Source organism: Balaenoptera borealis, assembly GCF_965194805.1.
Source record: "Balaenoptera borealis genome assembly, chromosome: 9".
NCBI lineage: Eukaryota > Metazoa > Chordata > Mammalia > Artiodactyla > Balaenopteridae > Balaenoptera > Balaenoptera borealis.
Genome location: NC_138873.1, coordinates 10,901,661 through 10,927,187, shown reverse-complemented (window position 1 = coordinate 10,927,187; position 25,527 = coordinate 10,901,661).

The window sequence follows — 25,527 nt, the reverse complement described above, 5'->3', positions numbered from 1 at the left end:
TTTTAAAGTAAGGGAACTGAGGCTCAGACCTGTTCTGTGACTTACCCAAAGTCACGCTGTAGGCAAGGAGTGAAGACGGGACTCAAATCCACCTGTCTTTCTGCAAACCCGTATGCTTCCTCTCACCATGCTTATACCTCTGCTTGGCTCCACCGCCCCAGGCAGCACACAGAAGGGCTTAGCGCATGCCACTGCTTCCCAAAAGCATTGATCTTGCCAGGAGTTTCTGGGTCCCTGATAGCCACTGCTTCAGGATCGGTCACTAACAAAACCCCAAACAGGAAAATCCCCATATTCACCTCTGGTCAGCCCCACAGCTATCATCTCAGGGATTTGGGTTATCATTCACTGAACAACGATTTATTAAGTGCTTCCCACATACAAATCACTTGGAGATTAGGAGAAGCAAAAGATAAAGACTCTGGCCTCTCCCTTCTAGCTCCCATGCCTGATTTTTCATCTCTTCTCTGAGTCTCCAGCAGGATCAGAGTTTTTTTTTTGTTTTTTTTTTTTTTAAACGAACATATCCATCCCTTGCAATTTTTTTTTTTTTAATTTAATTTTGGCTGTGTTGGGTCTTCGTTTCTGTGCGAGGGCTTTCTCTAGTTGCGGCGAGCGGGGGCCACTCTTCATCGCAGTGCGTGGGCCTCTCACTGTCGCGGCCACTCTTGTTACGGAGCACAAGCTCCAGACGCGCAGGCTCAGTAATTGTGGCTCACAGGCCCAGCTGCTCCGCGGCACGTGGGATCTTCCTAGACCAGGGCTCGAACCCATGTCCCCTGCATTGGCAGGCCGATTCTCAACCACTGCGCCACCAGGGAAGCCCCCAGGATCAGAGTTTTTGCCCTGGTCTAGGTCCAGACTCTGCTTGTCTTGTCATCAGCCGGGAAGGCTGGCTATCGGAACTGAACTTCAAAGTTGACACTGATGGAGACAGATATTCCGGGGCTGGCGTGGTGGGGTAATGAAGGTCCACAGCAGGCTGATCTGAACTGCGATAGAAAGGCCAGTCTCTGGTGTCAGACATCTGGCTCAAAGTTTAACTCCAGCACTTACTAGAAGGGTGGCATAGAAAAACTGTTTAAACTCTATCAGGATCAGGGTCTGGTTTTTTTTTTTTTTCTATTTTCCTCTGAATGGGATTATTAGCACCCATGTCAAAGGCCGATTGTACGACTATGCCAGTTTCACAGGGCCAGGCACATGATGGATACTCAGTGAGGACTGGTTTCCTTCTTTCTGCCCTTAAACTGGTCAAGGTGTGAAAATGAGAAATTCAGGGTGAAATCCAGGAGTAGAAGAAAAGGAGCTAATAGCAGGACAGAGCTGGGGGCAGAAATTATGTCTGGTGCTCTGTATGAGAGCAAGCAGACCTGATCAGAAAAGGTTGGAAGGAGGGACAGAGCAGACAGGCAGACGGCAATCACAGGACCAGGGCCACGCTTGACAACCAGAAAGAAAAAGGAGCCAAGGGCTGAGCCAGCCCCATTCAACAACGGGGATTCTTCCTGGGAAGCACGTTGTACCAAGGAGCTTGTTGGAACATTTTTCCTCCCTCGCTCCCTCCCTTCCTTCTGTCCCTCCTTCCTTCCTCTCACCATTTACACACACACATGATCTTCTTAAAAAATGCCCACCGGGTGTGCTGCCTCTTGATCTTAAAGGGCATGTCAAGGGCATATAGGACTCTTATTGGGTCCCTAACTCCTCCTTAAGGTCTTCAGATGAATTTCGCAGTGTGCAATCTTTACCCTTCAGTTCTAGGACGTCGTCAGATTTGTATTCCCCAAGCTCACTTATATAGTACACATGCATAAAAATACATTTTATCTCAGGCAAATGGGTTTCACCAAAATAAACACGGGAAGAGCAAGGGATTTTTTTTCCTCTACGTGTTCAGAAAGAGGCAGATTCTGCTGGATGGCCACCAAACCTGTTTCCTCTCTGCCATTTCCCCAGGCTCTCCTGTCATTTGGTAGAGCCAGGTGACCAAATTCTGGATGATGGAATGTGTAGATAGAAGCCATAGATGCCAATTCAGGCCTGGCTCATGAAAGCATCCCACACAATCCTGTCTTCAGTTCCGAATGAGGTCAAGGTGGCCTGAAGCCAGCAGATGGCAGAGCCACAGAGAGGAAGCACTCTGGGTCCCTGCTGTGAGGCCTGGGGTAGCCACCTGACCCACAGCAGACTGGGACGCAAACAAGAAATAAACTTCTATTAGGTTAAACCCTGACAGGAGGGAGTGTCTGTTACAGTGACTAGCGTGACATTCTTCCTAAATCAGCAATGTGAGCTCTCGACTAATGTTTGCCATCAACCAGTGTCTGCCTGGCCAGCCTCAGTCCCGCTCAGCTGCAGTTGCTAAAGACCTTCCGTCTTCACGGAAGTTCAGGCCCCCGTGATTTATTTCTAACTAAGCAGCCAGCCCTTCTGCAGGTTCAGGACAGATTCTACTGGATTTATTGTTCAGACACTGAGAAGTGACTGACAGTCAGGATGATTCCTTGTCTCCTTGCCCCAGCCAGTCGTCCCAAATGTCTCTGCTTCCTCACTGAGCTGCCCCCTTATATCCCAACATTGAGTTCCACGTCGCAACAACCAACCTGGGCATTCCAGCAAGTCTCTGCCTACGGATTAGGACTATGGAGGCAGAGGAGGAAAGGAGGGGAACGGCACTGGAAGGTAGACTCTATCCTTCGTATTGGTAAGCTTTACAATGTATTTTCATTTGGTTTTGTGGAACAATCTGGTATCTAAGACAGATCTTCTACCACTCTCTTGCTCTATCACAGATTTCTGATTCTACATTCCAGTCTTTTCCAGTGTTACTCAAGAGCAAGAAATCTCAAACCTTAATGTGTGTGCAAATTTCATGGGAATCTTTTTAATATGAAGATTTTGATTCCAGGGGTCCAGGGTGGACCTCAGATTCCGCATTTCTAACAAGCTCCCAGGTGATGCTGCTGTGGCTGATCTACAAGCTGCAGTTTAAGTAACAAAGCTCAAGAGGGAACACAGGACTGATGAAGTGAGTGGATTACACTCCTGAATTCCATCTCACGCATCTCTGCCTATGACCTCAAATAAAGGGAATTTCACCTGTTTACATATGATGGGCTTCTTGTGACTCCACTCCACATGGGGGCTTCCACTTCTGTTTTTCTGTACTGATAAATCACAGTTTGGTACCTCATGTTGCCACAGCCAATGACAAGCACCCAAGAAGTTTCCTCGGCCACCTACATGCTGGTAATAATAGGTCAGAGATGAGAAGGAGCGTCACTTTCCAGAATCATGGCAGAGAGAATCTGTATTTCTCTATCAGGAGCCCCAGAGCCATTTCTGAGACACAGAATTTTCAAATCATGTTCCTGGAAGGGAGCTTGGAGACCATCTTAGGAATCATCTAGTCCTGTAGTTTTTGGACTTTATTTTAGTTGTAGAATCCTTTCTTCCAATGCAAGCATGCATACATAGAGTTCAAAATAAAAGGAAATAAAAAGTAGGAAGTCTCAGGTGGAAGAAAGATGAGGCTTTCAGACTCTGAGCCCCTTCGACAGAAATTAAAGGACCTGCCCATGTCTTGCATCTCGCAGGTGGCAGCAGCAGGATGGGGATACCTTAATGTCCACTATCCCCATTTATTCGGGGCAGTTTGCAGAGAAGTGGGGTAGTAGAGAGAGAACACAGGCTTGTGTTCAGGTAGATCTGGATGTGAATCGTGACTTTACCACTTATTGTCGACCTGACATTGAACAGGTTACTTTCCTCTTTGCACTTGCATTTTCTCATGAGTTTAACCTAGAGGAAATTCCTATAATCCCGAGTTGTTCAGAAGACAAGACATGAACTTGAAATCCCTGTGTTACAAGCCCTGGCAAACAGTAGGCACTCCAAAACTGGTGATTCTGGTTTATTGTCCTCATATGAATATACCTGACGTAAAAATTGTCTCAAGTTTCACTCAGTTTCCTCGGACCCCAATCATGTTAAGGAAAACCCAACCTCAGATACGTTTGACATCTATAGAGGAGGATTTTAGCATGAACTGAAGGGGGCTAAGATCATGCATCAGAGAAAAGCCCAGGCCATGTCCTCAACCCTAAACATCTTTGAGATCTACATATAAGGGGCCAGTGATGTCACTTATGATAGAGAGGTCCAGGGCCAGCTATAGGAGCCGATTCTGCCAGGCATCTGCCTGGGAGAAGCATACTAGAGAAAATTAGATTATTGCTCTGCCCTTTGTGCTTTGTAAGAATTTTAGTGAGATCTTTGTACATTTTGTCCAGCCACGCTTTTGAAGAGAGGCTTCATCATAAAAGAAGGGATTGGGGGGAATTCCCTGGCGGTCCAGTGGTTAGGACTCGGCGCTTTCACTGCCGTGGCCCAGGTTCAGTCCCTGGTCATGGAACTTAGATCCTGCAAGTCACGCGGTGCAGCCAAAGAAAAAAAATGTTTTTAATTTAAAAAAATAAAAATATAAAAAAGAAGGGATGGGGACAAGAACCTGTTATACACTTACATGTTACACAGCTTACAACTTAGGACAATTGCAAATGTCATAGAAATACACAATAGATATGGGCTCAAACCCTGAGTCCTGTAGAAACAGCTAGATATTAAAGATAAAAGTCGAATGTGGTGTAAGGGAACAACCTCAGATCTTCATTTGGGTTATCAGCCATTTTCCCCTAAAAGCCAATGACCCACAGGTGCTGCTACACTTTCTCTGCTTGAGGTTGGAGAACCAGCCATCGGAACTGCTTGGAATGCCCACTGCAAGGTGCAGATGCTGGTGCCCTTGCAGATTGACTGAGTCCGGATCTACGAGAAGGGCAGCCAGGAAGCTGCAAGTCAAACCAGATTGAAAGGTATTCCTATGTCGATACACAGATGTTTGGAAACTCCTTTGTTGAGGGGTCATGGTTATTTACTCTTTAATGAAGATGAGTTTACCAGGTTTGCCATTGCTTTGAGTTAGGTACCTGGGTGTCTGGAGACAGGTTTGGGTCGGCTCTAGCAAGGGTCACCGGGAGCTTGGGGTAGCCAGAGATCTTCTGGAAGGGGGAGAAGGGTGCTGCATGGAGTGGGAAAGGTAAAGAAGTAAGGGTGCAGGAGAGACGAATTCTTGCTGTTACAGCCTCCGGGTTCAGAGCCCTCCAGCCTCCCCTCTCTCTGATGCAGCCACTCCAGGGAAATCACACCCTCTGGATTCCCTCTCCTGATGCCCCCGTTGTCCTCCTCCCCATAGAAGTCAGGTGCCCTCTTAAAGTCATAAAATCCCAGCTTCCTCAACTACAAACTCTGGAAGCCAATTCAATTCTCCATCTTTTTCTTGGGTGCCAGGGGTTCTTCTTTGCCTCTGTGACAGAGCCAATCATCCCCTTGGAGCACATCTCTCCACTGACAGGTACTGCTCACACCCGGACTGTTCTCCTGCATGGCCCCTACAGCATTCCGCATTAGTGGTTCTTAACCTTGGCTGCACAATTAAATCACTAAGGAGTTTTAAAAAATAATGATTCCTGGATTCCAACTCTAGAGGTGCTGAATTAATTGGTCAGAGGTGTGCCCTGGACATTGGCATTTTAAAAAGCTGTGCAGGTGATTCTAATTTGCAGCCAAGGTCAAGAGTCACTTCTCTAGACCCAAGAACTGTCACACTGCTAAGAAATGGACGGGACGAGTGCTGCTCAACACGGACCACACATCAGCAGCAGTTCACCGGGGGAACCTTAAAACTCACCCAGTCCTGGACCCCACTCCAGACCAAATAAATCAGAATCTCCCGAGGTGCCGACCCGGTGTCAGTATTTTTCAAAACCTCCAGGGCGATTCTTATATGAAGCCAGGATTGAAAACCACTGGTGTAGACCAAAGGTGTGGCCAGAAGCAATCGCTAGAGAAAGATGACTGAGGAATATGGTGGAAGCAAAGGAATAAGGAAAAATACCCTCTACTTACATGGCCGTAACAATGAGGGTCTTTTTTCAGACTCTGATTCTACTTCATGTATTTGCCTACCTTTTCCGACTGTTAGTTGGTTACCTGCCTGCCAATATTTGTGCATAGGTTCTAGGAGTTTACAGTCAATAAAGTATCCCACCTGCAGACTTAAACAGGGCTATTATCTGGCACAAGGTGTGATCGCTTCTGTATTGCAAAATTATTTTATCTGCTGGTCTTTCTCTCTCTCAGTCTGTGGGAGAGAATAGAGCTCAGCAAACCGAGAGCAAGCTAGCAAGCCTGGCTGAGGAAATTTATTTGTGATTTCTGAACATCCACTGCTTATTGTTCATCTTTTCTGAACATTTGAGATCATTACTAACTATATATATATATATATACATATATATACACATTATTTTTATTGTGGATATTTTTTCTCTATTTTTGAAATCTCTAAAACTACTTTGTTACATGTTTATCACATGAACCAAGGGGACGAGTTAGTAATATATTCTGTTTTTAGAGGGGAAATATTTGGCACTAAAAAACAAGGTATATACATTAAGAAATAAAGATCAAGGAGAGATGATTACTCAAGACTACAGTAAGACTAAAGGAAAGCCAGAGTAATGAAAATGGTCTACAACTCTTTAATTCCCAGATTTATTGGTTATTCCAATTGTCCTCATATCTTTTTCTTCATATTTCCTGACTAAAAACCACTGTTCATTTTTGAAAACACTGGGGTTTAGTTTACAGATTTTGTAATCTCCCTTGATGTCCCTTTATCTGCAGCCTTCTTATTGCCTGTGCCCATCTCTTTTTCTATAGGGTGGGTGCCAAGGGGACAAAAGGGGTTCTGGAACTGTCAGTCCCTTTTTTATGTAGTGACTATACTGATAAAGTCTCACTATTGGGGGAGTAGGAAATACTAATTAAATTCATTTGGAGAATTATCTTTAGAGTTTAAGTATAATTAGTTCCAAGTTACGTGAGTATTGTAAATATTTTTGAACGCCTCTCTCAAATCCATCCCTCTTTAGCTGCATGTTGACTTCCCATTGGGTAATATTCCTCTCGGGTCATTCTATCAGGTGCAGAATAGCTGAGTCTGAACAAAGAATTACGCAAACAAGCCATATTTGCAGGAAGCAATCTGTCAAAGGGATATGGTGAAGGAGAAAGTCAGATTGTGAACAGGCCTATGGTTACCAAATTCTGCTAACTGAAGAGAGGTAAGGAGTAAGGAATTTTCTCTCACACACGACCTTATGGAATAAGAAGAATTCCTAATAGCCATGATTCTGACCTCTTCACAACAGGAATTTCTTGCAAATAGTTAGGAGCAATAATAAAAAATTTTTTAAAAAGGAATCAGCATAGAAGCTAAACAAAAATATTAAAATAGCAAAGAAAAATAAAAGAATCAGCAAAAAGCAATGACAGGAAATGCTAGGAAATAAAAGTACCCAAGAGAGAAAGTTTTTTTTTAATTTTTAATTTCAAAAATACTTAAAAATTTTTAATCTAATTTTTTCAATATAAAATCTCATAGAAATATTTTGGAATGTTTCAAGATTCACTGATAGTGAATGCAAAATTTTTAAGATATCTGTCCTAAGAAACTCTTCTACCAAATGGAACATTTTGATATGCTCCAGGAGTGCACTAAACTCTACTTGATACAACCTCAGAGGAAGAAAGCAGTCATCAAAGTTAAAATGCAGAATACGACCAGTAGAAGTATCTACTTAAAAATACTTCTCTCTTCCTGTACAGGGATTGGAAACTTCTATTTGCCATATTGGGAAAAAAAGTATTGGGAATTTTCATACGGCAGTTTCTTTTTCTTCCTCTAAAAGAAGGGAATTACGAGAGAATTGAAAACCAGTAGAGAATGATATCTGTTCGTAAGCCATGGACGCAGTAGTTCAGCAAGTAATTCCTTAAACTGCCCTTGTCAATCTGATCTGCCGTGCTGGAGCTATTACCAGGCCTCCAGTGCAACGAACTCCAAGGTAAGAATGCAATTAACACAGGAAGAACCATGCTAAGAGTTTCTGATCAACCCACTCCTAGATTCAGCTGTGACTAATACCATTTACAAAACAAAAATAAAGTGAACTGATCCTTTAGCTTTGTTTTCATTAAAATCTTTCTTTCAATGTATCATTATTGAACCCGATCCTTGAAAATATTGCTGTCTCCATAGGATTTTAATTCTGCAAATAAGGTCTGGAAAATTCATGGGTATGAGAGTAGTGAGTTTGAATAGATATCTGAGACAGGAATCTTAGCATCCTTAATTACAGGTTCTATTATTTAAACAGTGAATAAACCAATTCAGATCACTTCAACAAACATTTATTTGGATCATTCAATATGAAGAGATCTATGATTTTACAAAGCTAAATATATGTATGATGGTGAATATTATTTTATATTAAGGTAGTTAAGAACTAGAAGAGGCTCTAATGAACCCAGAAAACGCATTTTTTAAAGGAGAGAGAGGGAAAAAATTGAGTTTTTACTGAATTACTGTGACAAATACAGTCAGTTCTGCTATAATGTGACATATGTGTTCCTAAATATCGCCATATCACCGCACTATGCAAAATCACACAGTAAAAACCACAAGGTTTATGGAGAAAATGAGATTAGGACACAATACTCAAAAACTTAGTCAGTGACACATTTTTAAAAATTTAAAAATAAGAACCTATGTAAAACAGTAGTACATATGTTAAATGGTTCAGAAATTACATGTACTACAATAAATACGGCATTCTACCATCCTAAGGTTGTATGCATCATGAGGTTGCTGTCTTTGAGTTATTGTGAAGTGGTGGCAGGAAGGTTATCTGAACAGGATGGGAAGTTGTGACACTGCTCACCTTGTGCGTGGCTGTGGCTCATCACACACGTGGTGGACGGAGACGGCTGGCCACTATTTGAGGCGTGTGCCTTTTGTGTACAAGGCTTGGTTCAGCTGGGTGCAGTTTTCTGCATTCACCTAGTGTTTCTTACTGATGAAATCACATGCAAGCCTACATAAACAAAACTCACTTTGCATTCATATCGTTCCCTAATAGATCACTAGCACTGGAACAAATTCTTGGTTTCAACATAAGCCTTATAGCAGAACTGACCTACATATATTCATATTCCAGTCTTTTGCAAAACAATGTTCTTCCTCAAAGTTTACCTAATTATTGTTTTTGTCTAAGCAATTCAAAAATGGTAATATCCAAAAAATTCATTGGTGGTTTTAAAATAGGAACAATAACACCAACTGCTAGAGTTGAATAATTATCCCACTCCCAGCAGCAGGTTCTGCATTCCACCGGCATCTTCAGGCTCCAAAGCAACCTGGTTTACAGCCTGTGGATCTAGAACCAAGGCCCTCGGCCCCGACCTGAGAGAGGTTTCCTTTGTCTCTGACAATGAGCTGCACATACCTAACTACCTGGAAAAGTGCTTCTACTCAAGATACACTGCTTCCCCCTTTAGCCTTGGTTTCTCTTTCTGAGGTTTCAGTTACCCACAGTCAACCGTGGTGTGAAAATATTAAATGGAAAATTCCATAAATAAACAATTCATACGTTTTACATTGTGCATGGTTCTGAGTAGCGTAATGAAATCTGGCGCCATCCCACCCAGGAGGTGAATCCTCCCTGTGTCCAGCGCATCCACACCCGTCAGTCACTTAGCAGCCGTCTCTGTTATCAGCGCCACTATCGTGGTATCTCACTGCTTGTGCTCAAGTAGCTCTTATTTTACTTAATAATGGCCCCAAAGCGGAAGAGTGGTGATGCTGGCAATTTGGATATTCTCTTATCATGCCTAATTTATAAAGTAAACTTGATCGTAAGTATATATGTATAGGGAAAATAACCGATAGACACAGGGTTTGGTACTCTCCATGGTTTCAGGCAGCCACTTGGTCTTGAAATGTACACCCCTCCCCCATAAGGGGGACGACTGTAGCATCGCATATTGGGGGCGGGGCATCGAACACAGCGTCCTGCAATTTATCTGCCTTTCATCCTCCCGTCCCTCCTTGCACAGCCCCTAAGAACAAAAGTCATCATTTGCCTTGATTTATCAGTTTAACATTGGCCATCTCCTATCTCGCATGTGGTGGGCATTGTGGCACAACAAGCAGTTAAAGCCCTTTAATATTTATGTAAAAACCTAGCTTTCCCTGAACTATCTGAATTATTTACCCTGAGTAAGTGCACATTAAGTCACAGGCTAATGGGTGGCGCACTTTTTTATATGGACTCCTATCCCAGTAAAGCATTATGACTGTCTGGTAGTGGTGAGTCCTGAGGGTGAATGAGCCTGTCCATTCTCTGTAGGAGCCAAGCTTTCCTGGGTTATGTCATAAAGAAAAATAGGAAAGAGAACCCAAAGCAAAAGCTACAAGAATATTCTGCACACATTTCTTTCCCAAGGCACACACGTCACCCAAAGGATGGCACAGAGCACAGACACCATTCTGACGCTGAAACCAAGTGTATTTGCCTCAAGATAACTCCACCAACTTCTCTTTATATGCTTCAACTTCCTTTTGCTTGGCTGTACATAAATTATTCTGTGGGGTTTAATTCCTACAAAAGAGAATATAATCCAACCTTCTGCTATAAACGCAGCTACAGTTTCATTCATGTGCCAAGCAGCAGGGAGAGAAATCAAACAGTTGCCCCCCTGTGAATTAATCTATATGCCCCAGTTTCCTAACACTAAGCCCACCTCAGACAACAGACTGGGATTTAACTCTTTCCTGTCAAGTCTTCATCATAAGCAGTCAGACTGCATTCTTCTTCTTACTTCTCACCCCATTACTCACAAAGAACATCTTTTCCCATGAAACCTGAGCTAACATACTTGGCAACCAATGCTGGAGTTAGCCGTAAAAAGTCAGGTCTAGCCTTCAGAACATTAGCATACAAAATATGTCTAGAGCAGGGGAAAAAAATCCGTCAATTGCAGGAGCTGTACTCCATTGTCTTAAACGTTGCTGTCCTCAGTCAGAATGCTCCCCAACCCCGACCTGGAGAGAATGCAGGTTCAGATCATGGTAACCTTTGGGAGCGACTGTGGGCCCTGGATAGGAAGGAAAACGCCAAAACTACATTCCAGTTAGTTGCTACGGAAATGGGGGGAGGGTGTCTTTTAGACAAGTCAAGATAAATGGGGGAAAACAGTTAATGACTGTACACTTTGCAAGAACTGTTAATTTCAGTAAACCTGACTCAGGAAAGGATAAATCCCAACACTAACTCTCACTGTGATATCATGAAGAAAACTGGGTGAAGGAATCCAAACTAAAGGGAAATAGGAGTCGTTGTACAATATCCTGAATTTATCGCATCCCACCCAGCGGTCAGTTAGGCAGGCGAACGAACAGCTGAAAGGCTCCACTGAACCACAATCCCCAATCGTTATACTTAAGTGGCTCCTCTCAATATAAAGGAGGCTCTTCAATAGCCATAGATCTAATTTCTGTTCATTTTATGCAACTATTAACAGAATCATTAACATTCATGGAACCCACTCCACATGCAGCCCCTCCCTCCCCTACTCCCCTCATTTCTCCTATGAGCGTTTCTCTTGAAAATTTAATTATTACCAGTGGAATTCCTGCACTAACTAAAGGCTTTTGCAATCAAATCAATAGTTGATGAAAGAGTGGTCCAAAAAAGCCATGTTAAATGCATCCTCCTGCTTCCTTTTCCACGTCATCTGTGTGGCTCCTTTCCTGATGTTACAACTGGAGACACTCAAAATAACATCACTTTCAGGGAGTTAAAATGTCTACGTGTTATCCAGAGGTGGCTATTATATATTTATAAGGGCTCCCCTATACGCCTCTTCTGTATTTATTAAGTGCTCTAAGGATCTGTTTGGCTTATACCAACAACCACAGACTGATCTGAGAAATCAAGGAGGAAATACTCAAGTGCGATCTGGGCAGAAAGAGAAATGTTCGTGCTTATCGTGACTGCTACAAAGAGAGGGGCCGATTTTCTGTGTTATTTAGAAATGGAAATAAGTCGTCTCCTCCCCTTCTTGCCCTACTCTTATACCTCCCACCATTCTGCTCTAATGGAAGAGCCCAAAAGCTGCGCCCTCTCTCTCTGTGTTTTTCCACCTGTGGAGAATCTCCAGCACAAAGAACATGGCTTTGGGGAGAAAGAGATGCTTCAGTGTTGTTGGGTCCTTTGCTGCTATTCGTGGGGTGGGCTTTGGTGCCTTAATTAGACGACTGTTGCATCAGAGATGGTTCTATAAAGAAAACATTTTATCCAGGCCACGTGTAGGGTAGCTCATGGCATTTTGCACCACTCCCCATATGTGAACATTTTTTAGACATGTGGTCCATGTATATTTATAGATGATTAGCTGGTTCTCCAACAGAGTGGTCAAAGGGAACAGCAGACAACGCGACGCATGACTGTACCGTGCACATTATTAAACTATCAGAGACCAGGCTGGGGAGGTGAATTTAGATGAATTCTCTGGATAAACATCCAGAGTTGTCTCCTAAAGGGCTGAGAGCTGAATCCTAATATATAGACCCAGGTGTGCAAACACGATTCCGAGCCTCTAATCTAAGTAATATGGGAAGGAGTCACACATTATCTGGAAAATTTAGCCTTCCACTATTTTCCTGCTAAATTGTCCAGATAATTACTTCAGTTTTCCATTCCACTTTGACTTAGAAACCTAGTCACAGGATAATAACTGGTCATTGTACGGGGCAGAAGTTTATTTGCTTATTTATTTATAACTCTCGTCTATCAATAAGCAACTCCTATGTGCCTTGCACTGCCCTCAGGAAGTTATATTCTAATTGAAGTCAACACTTAGACTCTAGAAAGATCAGTGAACATGAACAAGAATCCATTAAGAGCCAGATTTAGTGAGAGAGAATATGATGTTATAATTGCTGAGGAGCCAGAACTCTACGAAGTTTTCCTAGAGGAACCAGGCTTGCCACAGACACTAACAGAGCCCTGACTTTTTCCACATCACACACAGAGAATGATGTCTGTGTGTAAATCACAGGGTAAACTGATGCTATTTACAGCCAGTGACAGCCAGAGCCACCAGCCACCCCGGGACAGAGGAGATCACTCATCACCGCTGGTCATCCATTCAAAGCCCTCCAGGTCAGACACTTTGCTTTCAATCAGGTGTAGGTTGGGAACTAATTAGGCAGAGGGATGGCTATAAGAAGAGAGAAGAAACAGGTGATGTACACTAATGTGCAATTCTTTGAAGAGGAGGTATAGCTTTTGCAAAAAGAAATGTAACCAGGAGACAAAGCCTCAGGAGACAGTGTAGTGCAGTGGTTAGGTATCCGGACTTTAGAATCAGAAAGTTCTGTGTTTAGACTCTGCCCTACCACAACCTAGGTGGGTGCCCTTGGGCAAATTAACTTCTCTAGGCTTCATTTTTCTAATCAGGACAATAGGGATAGCATAGTACCTATCTATTAATATAATTGTTCCTATCCACCTATGTTGTGAAGAATAAATTAGGTACTGTGAATAAAGCACTTTGCACAAAGCCTGGTGCATGGAATGTTCAATAAACATTAAACTCTTAATGTTGCTAAGTAATGTTTGGAGCTAAAGGTCAGTGCTTAGGGGGTAGAATTGAGGGATGAAAATGTGAATATTCAGAAAATGGGAATATGCAAACATTTTGTATATTTGCTGGTACAGAAAGAATATAATAGAAAAAAATAATTCATTTGAACACAGAAGCTCTGGTCAAAGCAGAGGATCAAAGAATGTTTTTAGCAGCTATCTAGGGTCAATTAGGACTCCCAATTCAGAAGACACATTCAAACCCTTATCTTCGAGGTAGCCCACTTTCTATTCTCCCACGGTGTTTGTGTGTTCACTTGTGCAGATGCTTGGACAAGCAGATAAAGAGTTTAATGCAATTTCCAAAGGGGCTACCCATCACTGTCTTTCCAGCTGCACTGTCTTCACCAAGGGATCATCCAAGCACCATCAGATTAATGTGGAGAGAAGAATAATGGACCATAAATATTTGAGGACTACTCAGCAGAAGTACAAGAAATTATCTATTACCCATTGTGCAGCCAAACCTAAGTAAAAGTTAGTTATGGAATTTGAGATAATGTTGAATTTCACTGTAATATCAAAGAATATAATTTGTAGTCTAGTTACTTGTGACATATAAATACACAAAATCTCCAAAAGGAGAAAATAAACAATAAATTTTCAGGACCTAGCAGGTCACCAAGTACAAAGTAAGCCACTGATTTAGGTTGGTGATAGATGGTACCTCCCTATTTGCGACATGTACTCATCAAAAATTTCTCAGGAAGAAAAAAGGTTTGCAATTGGAAGATGTCATTAATTGCACATTTCATCTTGTTATTTAGAAATAGACATTTCAATGCCTAAAATGAAATGTCCATATAAAATACATTTATAAAGCACTTCATTTACAAGTTACTGTACATCTATATATCACTCTGAACTTCTCCATCACCCAGGGAAAACTACAAGAGCATTTTTAACTTCATTTTACAGATGAAGTCAAACCTAAAGAAATGTAGTGATTTTGACTGTAGACCATGGGATTTGGAAAGCATGGGGTCAAGACTAGAACCCAGGTTCTCCAACTAGTATCCCTTCTTCATCATATATTCTTCTATTATGGAGTCATTATTCTAGGTGCAGCTGAGGTCAAGGCTGAGTATTAGTACAACTGTCCCCACAGAGCAGCTGGGGACACCAATCCAAGCCAAGTAACACACTGGGCCACGTTCAGGAGCATAAGTGCACAGGCACAGTGGCGGCCAGTCAGGTGCACTGGCTCCAAGGATCGCTGTTGAAGGGGGCTGTGGAATACGAGCCCTGAGGAACCCTAAATGACACACTAAGGAGTGTGGGATTTATTCTGTAGGTAATTAAGAGCCGTCAAAGGGGTTTTTAACGAGGGAGTGACGTAATTAAAAATGTTCCAAGTCTGGCCGGGTTGGAGCCTGGATTTCAGGGAGGAGAAGTGCTGCAGGGGGTGTGCAGGTAGGACAACGAATGGGAACAGCTCCCTGGGACTGTCTTCTATGATAGCTCAGGGCCAGCCTTGTCTTGCATTCTTCTAGAATGTGGACACTAACTCCTCCACTGGCCTGTGAAGTCTTTGCAGGAGCTCGTGTTTTATTTACCCTCATGTTCCCAGGCTGCACGGTATTGTGAGTAATACTCTGCAAAAACTGCCTGCAGGACTTCCCCTCCCCCATAGTCCAATATAACATCAACAGGGACAAAGCTAATGCATCACTCTGCGGCCAAATACCACTTCTCTTCCCATTTTTCTCTCCTGATAAATATGACACTTCCATCCCTCGGGTTTTCCAAAATCTGGCTTTCATTTTAAATACCGACCTCTCCCTCATCTCCAGTTCCCACCCCCTTTGTTTTTTGGCCCTACTCCGCTGGCAGGATCTCAGTTCCCCAACCGGGGATTGAACCTGGGCCCACGGCAGTGAAAGCGCCGAGTCCTAACCGCTGGACGGACCGCCAGGGAGTTCCCCCCCAATCCCCTTTCAATGCCTCCCTTAGCATCCCTCATGTCTGTTCCCTTCACTAATTACGGTTTGATCAGAAACTCCTAACTACATCCCTGTCTGCAAATGTACCCCTTTTGAATTTGTCCTCAACACTCCTACCAGAGGCATCATTATAAAACGAAAAGATGCCTGTGGCACCGCTTCAAACCCCTGGCTGGTCCGCCATTGCCTAGAAGAGTACCCCGGACCACTATCTGGAGTCCAAACTCTTCATCATCACACACACGCAAACCCTCTGTGATCTGACCTGTCATCTCCAGTCACCCACGCCGCAATCACATGCCCCACCTCGGCACTCAGGAGCAAGCCTTCTCCCACATGCCGCACCTTAGTGCCCTCCCCCAAGCCCACCCACACCCATTACCTGCCTGGAGATCTCTGGGTTCATCCCATGTTTACCATCTCCTCTTCTGAGGAAGCTTAACTCATACAGTCACCAACACTCACCAGGCCCTCAAGGCAGAAGTCATATCCCTCCTTTCATGAAAGCACTTCTATCCACTGCTTACCTCTGCAAGAGTTCTTATCGTACTGTATTAAAGGCATTTATTTTCATGCTACTTTAGGGCAGGGATGCTGCCTAATTCCTTTCTCCTTCCTGTTAGTACTGAACAGGTACTCTTTAAACATTTATACGTATTAGTGCATACGTATTTTTCAAAACTAAATGATTGAATGAACAAATGGATAAATGTTGACAGATTCTTTTCTTCTCTATCCTCAATGGCATGAATTCAGTAACACCTACCTATAGAATCTGACAGCAGACATTTTAGAGATATAGAAACACATACTTATATATTAAGGAGTGAGTGTGTGTGTGTGTGTGTGTGTGTGTGTTCTCGTATTTCAGAATCAATTTCATTATGATATGGTTACACTTTACACATAAAAAGCATCTTAGCATTTAACTTTGGATGTGAATATATATGTAGTAAGATTTAGAGCCTATCATTAAAATGTAAATCTCCACATTGCTTTAAATGAATTAGAAAAAACTTTCCTTTTATTGGTTTTATTTCTCTTCCTTAGATCAAAACTTTAGCCTCTACATCTTGAGAGCACAAGTTAGAGACGTCTTTGGTGAATGGGTTAACGTATAGCCATTGGCTTACCAACGGACCAAATGCCCAGTCTACCAAGATAGACTGTATTTGGTGGGGCTATTGGACAACTAAGGCTGATTAAGCCCATCACAGTAACTTTCAATGTTTTATTTTTTTTCCCCTTAAAGCTTCAAATCGGATATTTGTGAAGTTACCTGGAAATATTCTTAATAAAATACAACTGTACTGTTTTGAATAGTACAATGCCTGACACAAAGGACACTCTTGATAAATACTTGTTACTGTCAAATAACTCCTTCCTGCTTGATTATATAATCCCTGAGAGCAGGAAGCGTGCTATTAACAGTGCAGCCCATCCAGCCAACCGCTCTGCTCAGTGTTCGTTGAGTAAGTGTGTGCTCATGGGCATTTGAAATTGGGCAAGACAGACACATTCTTCAAATGGTATTTGTGTTGGTTCCATTACCTTAAGAATCGAGTTCATTGGTCTCTGTAGGTACCAGTCATTATTAAACTGAGCACTCTACTTGACCATTACAGGTACAAATCAAGTCCACACGCACAAATGCTAGCTTCCATCTGGCACGAGAGAACTAAATGTGAAATCTGAGGTATTGTCTAAGGAGAAGTCAGCCTCAAAATCAGGGAATAGAAACAGTGATCCCTAAATGTTGTTTCTTCATCTGCAACGGTGTAAGTCACAAATAAGTAAAGTGAAGAGTATTATCACTGTTAACTGTTTCAGATCACCATCTGCAGAAAGAACACAACAGAATGGAAATTGCTTCTATAAAGTATTCAATACAATTTAAACATCTCATGATATGCAATGGGGCTCTCCAAGATGTGCCAGATGCTATTAAATACAGCATGCTCTATGGGAAAATCATGCAAAGTACATTCACCAATTGAATTCTACCGCAGGGCATAAAGGGCCGAATACATAAATGAACCCCCATTACTTTGGTCTTTGGGCATTTTTCCTTGTAGCTTTCAGATATAGAACATGAAAAATAAAAATAAGAACAAACATAACGCCTTTATTTTTCAGTCAACATATGTTTTCAAACCATCCCACAGTTATAGCACAAAATAAACCATAGCGTGTACCCATCTCACGTTTAACAAGAATGAGATTTGCTATTCACATTTATATTGGTTTTGCTTAGTATAGCAGCCTTGGGAATTGTTTACTGAAGAAGCCACAATGAGAAAGATGCACAGTAGCTAAAAATAATTATAGGCACCCATTCATTTGTTAAAACCATTTTAAAAGTTAACAGATGCTGATTAAATTCAGGGAAGTTCTTTGATCTGAATGTGGCAATTAACGTTTGTAAAACTTTTTCTATTTTAAGGAGACTTTTCACTTTTTCCATATTATCCTTTTTAAAAAAGTACCTTACCTACAAGATCCTTCAAGGTAGGGTTAGGTAAGGCAAGTATCATTTAACAGACAAATTGTGAACAGGAGGAAACTAAGGTTCCCGGAGGTTGAGTGATTTACCCAAGGACCAAGAACCTCACACGCAAGGGCTCTGCGTATACCTTTCCACCACACCCTGTATATTTTCAAACTCCCCCGGGCGGGCCTCTTCCAGAGCTGCCCAGGGAAGGAGGCAGTGGCTGGACTGGATCCACCCCCACCCCCCAGGTCCCCAGGCTCTGAGTATATCTCTTTTATGTATCATTCACTTGAAAACAAATCTTTCACTTAAAAAAAAAGTTACTTTTTTTAAGCTTAAAAGCCTAGTCACTAAACCCAGCTGCTATGAAAGCAACCTTAGTGTTAAGAATACAGAGTAGAAAATCCACGTGCTGAAACTGCAAGGCTGGGGAGGTAAAATCCAAAATATAGCATCCTGAGAAGAGTTCAGCCGTGAGAGCAGAAGCCTAAACATTGCACCACAATCAGGGGTCGTGGTCATTGTCTGTTTTTTTTTTTTTTTTTTTTTTTAGCAGAACAGAGAATAACATTTGTTTTATTGGAGGTTAACAGAAACATGTGACCTGACCTACGTGGACAAGAACAAAGGATTCCGACACCAAGAAGTTTGCAACAACTAACCATTCCCTCCCTCACCTTGCCTTTAAAAGTGCTTTGCTGAAACCCTTCAGGGAGTTTGGGGTTTTTTGGGCATAAGTCACCCATCTCCGTGCATGGCCCGAAACTCCATCATTTCGGTTTGTCTGGCCTCACTGTGCATCGGGCACAGGAACTTGCGTTCAGTAACAATACCAAGGGGACCACTGTCATGAAGGGGGGTCACTGCTGGCTCCTCCGGCCACGGAGACCCTGGTCACACCAAGGTGGCCTCTATGTGTGCTTCACTCAGAGAACCCCTAAATCAAGTCACCAACGTGCCCTCTGTAGCACCCACCCTTCACCCTCACCATTTTTAAGAACTGACGTCTTTGTTTATAAATATTCCCAGGCTGAGGCATGCAAGGGGGGCCAGTGAGTACCTGGAGGGTAGGTCAGGGGGGTGGTGAGTTTGTCCAGGTGGGATACAAGGAAAGTCTGAGGGAAGGGGAAGAATTACAGAGGTTTGTTGCCTGACTGACACAGATTAATGGAGGTCCTGCTCCCTGAATGACGAATTCAGGAGAAACAGGCAGTAAGAGGAGGAAGGTTAGAGATGTACTAAATTTGAGTCTTATCCTCAGGACCCACTTCCATAGACTCCTCTCAACAGGAGTCTATTCTTCCAGCCTGGCGTATAGTCAACCCATCAACTCCAACTCACATGAAAATGATTTGCTCAATCGCCTGTCCATCAAATAGAATTGGTTTGCTTTAAGCGGGGTTAGACATAACTCACAAAGCTGCTGGCATCTTTTTGTAGAAGAAGATGGGAGATTATTTTTCAAAGCTGTAAACATCTGTACGTAACACCTGGCCTGGCTAAGGCTCCCGCTTACAGACATGTAGGGTTGAGCTAAAAGGGTCTTAAAAATGGAGCAAAAAAAAAAAAAAAAAAAAAAAATGGAGCAGCCGTTTGGTGACATCAAACCCAGAAGAATTTTCCAGAGAGCCCACTCTGTGACAAGTGTGTATTTTATTCGTACACCCTAAATCATCTTTCTTGTGGATGAGAAACTGGCATACAGGTTGTTAGAAGGAGAAGAAATATAGAGCATGAGGTAGAGTGATGGTAGCAGAAGAAACATGTTGAGATAGTATTTACAGGGGTGAATAGATGTAGAAACATCAGTGCTAATGTTGAGTGTAGAACCAAGTGGAGCCATTAACAAAGATAATGATATCAGGCTGGTAATATTGTTGGGGGGGAAATAGTCCTGAGGGGACCCATTGCGGTTGTTAACAGGCATCAACATTGTACAGTTGAGGCAGTAGTGGCATTAGAAGGGGAAAAAGGGTACAGGAGTAGTCACACGCTAGGAGTGAGTTTCAAAGCCTGGGAGGAGAGGAGATAACCTGGAAAACCTGGAGATGAGTAGAAAAGATGATCAAGATGGTTAGGAACTTGGACTCTCTGGAGTTAGAATGCCTGAGTTTGAATTACAGCTCTGCAATTTACTAGCCCTGTAATCTTATCTCGGTCAATCATTTAACCTCTCTGTCCTGCAATAGCCTCATCTGGAAAATTAGAATAATAGTAGCTGCTAAAACATAGAGTTGTGATAATCATTAGTTACGTTAATATAGAGAAAGCACTGGGAAGGATTTTGGAGGATACTTAGTGCTCAAGAAAATAATATAAGTGTTAATAATAATGGCAGTAGTCATAATATAACATAAATGGATGTTTACATTTGAGGAAGAAGAGAAAAGAAAAAAAGAGTAAAAGAAGAAGAAGAACGAGAAATCAAAAGGGGGAGAACCTGCAAAATGAGTTGTCATGGAAACAAGGAGCTGAGAGGATTTCAAGCCCGAGAAGTTCATGAACGATGTTAAATGCCAGGGCAAGGTCAAGGGAAATTATACCTGAGAAAAGATCCTAGATTTGGGAGGTTGAAGGTCATCGATAACCTTCAAGAAAGAAGTTTCAACAGAACATTGGAAACAGTGCCAATGTTGAAGGGATAGAGAGAGGAGTATAGGATAAGAAACAAGAAGTGCTGACTACTCACTCAAGAATTTTAAAGGTAAAAAGAAGGGGAGTTCCTGATGGGGATGGCAGAGTATAGGGAAGATTTGTTTTAACATTGGAAAATATTAATATATCAAAAGACAGAGAAGAGACCCATGGCAAGAGAGAGGATGAGGAAACAAGTTAGAAGTATAGAAACTGATGACGCTAGACGTGAGAGGAGGTAGAAGAGAATTCAGCCCACAGCACACGCAGAGGAGCATGGGAGGGCAAAGGGCAGTTTCTTACCTTGACCCAGGGAAGGAGAAGGAAAGGAGAGGGGAATATACAGACAAATGTTGAAGTGGAGAGGAGGGACGTTGAGGGTACTGAATTTAAGTGGAGACACTCTTCACAGTAAAGTTGAATCAAGGCCATTTTCCATGGACGCTTGAGGAACACTGGGTTGAGAGTTTGAGAAAAATAGAGTTTAATTAAAGGAAAAAAACCCCACTCCTGGTTTCTGTATGATATATCCAATAAATACACAGGAGATCAATCAACACATTTTTGTGTGTTCACAACTCTTCAGCAACTCTTGGTTGCATAGAAACAGAAAGTAGAGTCGAAGGCTGGTGAGTGAGGCATGGCTGAAGGTCCAGAGAACAGGTGCACCAGGACACGAGAGAGGACGCGGCTGAGACACCGAACCAGGATGCGTAGGACAACTGTGAGCCCGGAGAGCCTGCAGGGGACAGCAGAGCAGAGGCAGCACGGGATTGAAGGTTATATTAAGAATAAAATATACAAAAGCAAGATTTGTGGGATGAATGATTAGGAGGATGGCTCTGGCTGGGAAGAGAGGTGGGGACAGGACCACACAGCTTGAGACCGTAGGACTTGAACTACCCGTTGGTGATGGTCACTCAGCCGGGGGATGAGTCAAAGAGTAGTAGATGCCAAGGAGCTCTCGGGGATGCCCTGTTTCCTCCAAGAGGAAAAATCCAGAACCCTTTTCCTATTTGTGATTTTTTTTTCTCCAGTTTCAGTCCGGGAACCAAAATGCGAAAGTAAAGGGCAGGTGCATAGAAGACAATCCCAATATTTTGTCATTTTCCTTATTATTACTATTATTGTTGTTGTTGTTATCCCTTTACTGTCATTTTAAAGGCAACTTTTGGAATGAAGAGAGAGAAGCTCATGGTCTCTGAGCCCATCTTAAACTGGAACCACGCATTTTGATTTTTACTGTAGAGTCAGATCAGTCGTGCTGGCCAGGTTACTCCCACCAACAAAAATAACTCTTGCCCAGGACTTTCTGAAATAACAGAGTCCAAAAACACTCTTTTCCTGCACCTGCCAAACTTGTGTGCTTCCATGGCTTTGAAAATACTTGTGCTTCAGCTTCAATACTCTTCCTACTCTTGTCTACTCAGGAAATTCTAACTTACCCCTCAAGTCTCATTTTAAGAATTACTTGTTCTGTGACGTTCCCCTTGATTCTCCCAGATAGCAAGTACCACAGGGACCGTGTTTTATAAATAGTTCCCGATATGTGTCCTGTTGACCTAAAACAGACTGCCAGATATTTTTCTAGCAAAGATGGGTTTATTCGAGATCAGCAGGGAATTGCAATTCGGGATCTGCAACCATGGTGAGTCATGTGTAAGTCCCTGCGTGGCAAGGGAGAAGGTTTTTACAGAGAGGAAAAGGAAGCTGGGAGGGCTGGAGTAACCAAAGAGTCCGTGGCCTTTCAATGACCCAGTCCTTGACGGGAAAGAAGAGGTGTCTTTCTTCTTCCTGTTGGGCTCTGCTAGTGTCGCAGGGTGTGACAGCGCCCCCTTCTGGTCTCCCAAACTTTACTTAATTGAGGTTTCTGTTTCTTAATTTTTTACAGTCCCTTCTATTGATAAGCCTATTTCTCTCCCTGCATACCATCTACCATGAAAGTCAAGCCAATAAAGCTTGGTTCCTCTAGTCAGTATGAACATATGACAAAGGGGATGTCCTTCCAGGGAGAAGAGAAAATGGAACTCCTGACTTTTCCAGCCCAGAAGAGAGTAGAAAGAAAAAAAAAAAAAAAAAAAAAAAACCTGCCCCAGTTTGGGATTCAATTAACTAGCAAGTTATGCATTTGTATCTCTATTTGGATGAAGGCATAGATACATAGATAAAATATACAAGGCAGGTACAAATGAGTCTCTGCCACCCAATAAGTTATTTCACCAGGTTTTCTATTCAGCCTTGCTCCATAATAGGGAACAATAAGAAACACTGCTAATTGGTCTTTAAAATTAAATTATTTTTTGCAACTGCTTATGGAAATGCTAAGACGGATTTTGACCAAACTCTGCTTAAAGGAATCTTATAAAATAGGGCAGGGATCTCTGCAGGAATTGGAGCTGGAATTAAAAGGAAAGGAGGAAGGACAGACTCACAGGAGTCAGACCGCCTGTGGATTCCTCAGCGTCGCTCCCTCCTCCTGTAGCCCGCCCTGTGTTGCAGAGCTAGAAGTCTCACAGCTACCACTCCAGAGTCTCTGCCTGCGGGGCTGCTTGTCAGACCCTACCCAGGAGGGGTGCTCACACGTGACTGGAAGAGGAAGAGAAACAGTCACGTGGAGTGTTCCTCTGGCAGGGGGTTGGGAGGGGGCAAGTGAGGGCTTTGGCAGCCACGGGATTTTTTTGGCAAAGCATCTGTTCTGGAGGCAGCTGCCTCTGATAGTTTCCGGGAGACCCCACTACCTCCTGTCTTTCTAAAGGCTAAGTATACCCCTGTATTAAATCCCTTCCTTCTTGAATACCTGGAGTTGTTTTATATCTTTGACCATCGTGATGCTATGAGAACGTAATCAACAGTACACGTTACTATACTATGCAAGAGAGGACACACTTTTAGGAAGCGCTGCCGCAGGATCACCTTTTACAAACCTGCCCCTCCCCTCCACATGGAACCCATAAGCAAGGCCTGCCTCGCCTCACAAGTTAGCTCGTATATCCACCTCCTGAGCCCCGTGACGATCACTCCAGGGTGGCCCTCTCTGCACCGTGCTCTCCAGTGAGCGGGCAGTTCCCAGTCCCCATCATCCAGCTCAAGGCCAAAGTTCTCCGTCACCTCCTATACTGCTCTCATCCTCAAAGTCTTCCATGGCTACTTCCTTCCACCTCAGAGCTGAAATCGTCTTGTGGTCCAGTCTCTCCAAAGCCTAGCCACACCTACCTCCTCTGCACCTCTGCCCGAGTCATCATACTCCAGTCCGAGTGGTCTCCCACTCCATCGTCAACACACCATGTACATTCACGCCGGTTCCTCCCTTCTTGCTTGCCCCTCCCCAGAATGCCCTCGCCTATCTGTCCAAACCCGCCACATCTCTCAGAGAGAGCTCAGGCCTCAGCTCCCCCATGAAGCCTTCTCCAACCACACATTATTTCATTAATGCCTTGCTCCCCTGAACTGAAATCCTGAAGCACAGCGGAGACTGCCTGCCAAGTCCAGCCCAAGTCGCTGACCCGCAGACTTCTGAGCTGCACACAGGGCTGTTGTTTTAAGCTGCTACATCCTGGGATGGTTTCTCCACAAACGCTAACGGAGAGACCCTGCTCCCTCTCTTGCCTGCCGGCAACATCCTCTCCACAGGGCAACCAGCGATCTTTTTAAACTGAAAATCAGAGCACACCTCTGCCCCCACTGGCTTCCCCTACATCATCAGCCCACCACTCCCACTCCAGTCACACCGGCCTTTTGCCGCTCCTCGAACAAGCCCTGCGTCTTCCCACCTCAAGACACTTGCATTTGCAGTTCCCTCCATCTGAAAAGCTCTTTTCTTAGAACCACCCCTGATTCCCTCCCTCACTGCAAGTCGGTTCTCTACTCAAACGTCACCACCTCCAAGAAGCCTTCTCAGATTACTCCCTCTCAAGTACCCTCTCCCACAATCTCTGCCCCCTTTCCCTGCTTTATTTTCCTTTGTGTGGCGCTCATGTTACATATGCACTTGTTCGTTGGTTTCTTTTCCATCGCTCTAAACTGAGAGCGATGGAAAAGGGGCTCTCAAAAGGCCCTTCTGAGAGCAAGGGCCCCAGTGCCGCACTGTCCTTGAATCGGTAGTGCTGAAAACCATGCCAAATGCACGGCAGTGGAGCTGAGGATTTCAATCTGAAGACACAAATGATTTGATTTCAACCCCTCAGGGATGTTTGCAATATACCAAATCTGGTGTTTTAGAACTCCAGTTAGGCCTGTACGATTAGAAAAGTTTTCTGTATCTAAAAGCATGTTGCTGATAATGAATGAATGAAATCAAATTTACAAGTCATTTTTCTTTTATACAGCATTGTAGTCACTTTGATATGACACTGACATAGTTCTTCCTATGTCGTTTCCTTTTTATAAGACAATTTGCATAATTTAAGGACAGCTCCATAACATTTGCACAATTGAAGGCAATGCCAGAAAATGTATTTCCAGAGTGAGTCTTACGATTTGCAGTGCTCACCAGCTTTATGTAATTGTGATGTGTCTCGTGGAGAAGGTGTGAGAGGGGACGTGCACACCACACACAGCCCACTCTGGGAAGAGGAGCTGGAGTGGACTGCCCAGACACGGAACAGTGCACTGGCTGTCCCCTGCACTGCCATCAGCAATGCTCAGGAAACGCACAGAACTAAAGGCAGCCCAGCCTTTTCTAGCTATACCCTATGTAAACTGGCCATTTAAAGACTTAGAATCCTTTATTATAGCTCTTTTTAAGGCCAAACTATGTAAATTCTCATCTTTCTGAAGCTAAAACTGCCCACCTAAATGAGGTTGAAATGTGTTTAGCTCAAGTAAAATAACCAAATTTAATCTC